The sequence below is a fragment of the Rutidosis leptorrhynchoides genome, chromosome 1 (genome assembly GCF_046630445.1).
Source record: "Rutidosis leptorrhynchoides isolate AG116_Rl617_1_P2 chromosome 1, CSIRO_AGI_Rlap_v1, whole genome shotgun sequence".
Taxonomy (NCBI): Eukaryota; Viridiplantae; Streptophyta; class Magnoliopsida; order Asterales; family Asteraceae; genus Rutidosis; species Rutidosis leptorrhynchoides.
The window spans coordinates 644,549,624-644,553,489 of NC_092333.1; positions in this window are offsets into that span (position 1 = coordinate 644,549,624).

Here is a 3,866-nt window from a genome sequence, read left to right on the forward strand (position 1 = left end):
ACCCATAAATCCTAAACCGTAAACATCCAAAACAAGTATCTTATATCGTTGGAAAGGTATTTTGACAAGGAATACAACTAACCACTTTTCATCAAGCAAAAACATCATTTACAATAGCCGAAATCTCGTCAAGTGGTCATTAAATGTTCAAAACCATCGTTTCAAGTTTACAAAACGCATTTTAAGATTCGGGAATGCAATTCACACATATGATATGCCGTTTTGAAGGTAATGAAACATACAATACAACTAATCACTAACTAATAACATTTCATGGCATTCAAAGCATCAAAATTTCCTTTTAGAGTTCATCAAACCCTAATCAAGAATCACAAAACCAATAATCATGTTAATGATGTTTTCCAAATCAACCTACACATCAAATTGATGCTAAAGATGCTAGCAACACTTTTAAAACATAAACTCTAACAATTTAACAACATTAACTCATCCAAAATTAAGGATTAAGCACACCCATTTCAAATGTTCAAACTAGTTACTCAAAACAACGAATCGAGCAAACAAAACATATATTCATGTTATACACGAGCCATAGACACTAACTAACACCATTTCAAGTCAAAAACACGAATTTAGAGAAATCTAGAGTTTTAGAAATGTTACCCAAACGAGATGAAGTTGGTATCAAATTGTAGAGGATGAAGAGAGGATTCCAAATACGTAATTTGTTTTGATGTTGGCCTCCTAGATAGAATTTAGATGATGAATGATTGAATTGGGTAAATGTGTGTGTGTTCTTACTAGAGAGAAAGAGAGAGAGATGGAGATGATTGAATGGTGGTGATTGGGGTGGACTAGTTGACCTAGTTAACTAGTTTGCCCCGTGTCAATTTTAGTCCCTCGAGTTTAGAAGCGGGTGCGGGATTTTACCGAACGAATATTTTGAAAACGCTCGAGTAAACGAGTGATGTTATAATTAAATAACGGAAATATTATGAACGTTAGTCAACGGAAACTACGAATTTAGATAACGGAAGATATTATCTAAAAAAAAGACGGTCGTTAAAATAATTTAACGGAAAAATGCGGGATGTTACAACGCGCAGAAGGCGATCCCTTCCACTAACCGAATTCACCTCTTGGAGAAGAACCTGAAGCACTTACCGATGAACCTGTCTGAAACACCATTTTCTCCCTCATTACCCGAATACCTCACCATGATTATATACTATCTCAAATTCTAAACCTTATTCATCCGCTCGTTCCTACCAACAATCATCCCGGAGTAATCGAAGAAGTCAACGAGCTTCGCGCCTGAGTAATGATTTTTGGAGAATATGGTGCAAAATTTACCAGCTTCAGCAACATCATCGGCACCAACAGTACCATCAGTAACAGCACCAGTACCATCAACAATCCATACCTCAACATCTCATTCTGTACCTCGAGTATAATTATCGGTCCACATGACGTTCTACATCATTTATCTTCGTTCGACATGGCGATTATGTAATCTCTAATGTTTTAGAAATTATATATTCTTGTTCTAACGGTAAATCGGATGATTTAATATCATATTGACTCATTAAATCCATGATTACATCTGAGGTAAATATATATGTAAGTATATTTTCATAAAGATTGTAATTAAAAATTCTTTTGTACAAACTGTTAATGGTGAAAATATTTTAACGGGTAGGTAATACCCTAAAAATATGTAGATTCACATTAATAAGTACACTGTACATTCTTCGAATCTGATTCAACAGTCATTTACTATCCTACTTACATCCACAGATATATGAATCCGTTCACCACAGAATAACCATTTTCATTCAATTTCATATTTGGATTTTGACTTACCAGAATCCAACAAGTGGCATAACGAAGAAAACATTGGACAAAAATAAAATTTGTTAGAAAAAAACAAATTAATTATGAGAAAAATTTTGTTAAGAATCCACGCTAACAAAGTCCTAGCTAACTGTACCTAGCTAACTGTTATTTCCTTATTACATTTATTTATCGCAATTTATATATCGCAATTTAAATTCTCGCAATTTTATTTATTGTCATTTAATTTCTGTTATTTATTTTACGCACTTTAAATATCGGGACACATATACAAGGTTTTGACATATCATATCGACGCATCTATATATATTATTTGGAATAACCATAGACACTCTATATGCAGTAATGCTGGAGTTAGCTATACAGGATTGAGGTTGATTCTACGATAATATATATACTTTGAGTTGTGATCGAGTCTGAGACATGTACACAGGTCACGATACGTATTAATTAATTCGAATATTATATATTAAACCATATATGAATTATTGGACTGTTAACTGTGGACTATCGACTGTGGACTAATATCATTGGACAATTAAAATGAATTAAAATATTGATTATAACATATGAAACTAAACATTTCTTCAAGTTTGCCACTTGATCTCATCTTAAACCTCATTTATATCTTGACGATTACAGTCTGCGTTCAAACCTTTCATGATTCTTGAAAACACTTCAATCGAGAGGATGAATCAACCACATTTTATCTACGGAAGAAAAGATTGATGCATATATTATGCACCTAAAAAACACTCGGAAACTGAGTAAACGTTTAACACGTAGCTGTGCTACTTCCTTTAGTGTTATTATTACCCAAAATAACTTGGTAATCCCTTTCAAATTAGCAAATTTTGTCACAGCTCCAGCAAGTCAACCTCGACTTTTCGTTCGAAACAACCTTATTATAACTTTGATATATATACGTGCTCTTTTATTGTTATCGGGAAACCTTTTATATTCCACCATATTACCAGCTGACATACCAGCAACCTCGTTGCCCTTTGGCTTAAATCTCTCTGAACAAATCACAAAGACTAAACCTGCCTTCAATGAATCCAAATGATTCAGTATCTGCTAAAGTCATTAACAAATAATTGCTCCTGACTATACACTTTTACGGACAAATCTTCATCATCATTCAACGATGTTAGAAACTCTAAGATATCATCATATCTATCATTATAAATATCCTCAATATTTCTGAAGATATCTTGATAAATATTCTCGTCCGATATTAATTATTTCTCCGCGCTATCTGTGTTATCTCATAAAAGGAAACTGTTTTAGTTTCTATATTCTGTAAATCTTCGAATTTAAAATATGAATGACTTTGAAGTAGTATTGGAAATTGATGCATGAGTTAGTATAATATAATTAAACTTGATCAACGTGATTATATTACAGTAAGTCATGCTGAGTTTCTAAATGAAACACAGACCATAACGTCATCATGTGCTATGTTACACGACTCTTACATTCTATCTAATATATAAACATATCAAGAATATAATTTCTTGATAGTTCTATCTTTTCTCCTGAATTATGGTAATTTAACCAATCAAGATCGTACTATTACAATTTCTCTCTTGAAATGTTAGCTATGTTCATTTCAAATTTCATATCTATGAAATCTGGACCATTATTCGCTTGACTTAAAGTCGGGAAGAGAAAACAAAAGGATGGAACTCCAAAATATAAAGGAAACGAAGGGAGTAGATTTATAGTGAAATATTCGACAGAGCAATCGAAACATTTCATCGCATTTAACCAAGAAGGATTCTAATTTTCTTAAGAACCAAATCTTATTACGAAGATTTTCTTTTAAATCCCTTGAACTCCGGAAATCAACCCTATCTACGTCAAGAGATATGACGAAACTTTACTTTTCACATTTCATTCTTTTGTAATAGCTTCACTCGTACTCTTCACTTAAGCGAATTGTTTTATCTATATTACTTAATGATGATAAAAACTCTAATTTCTAGCTCGTACGCGTAATAAAAACATACTTATTGTCAGCCATGACCATCCCAATCAAATTTCGGGAC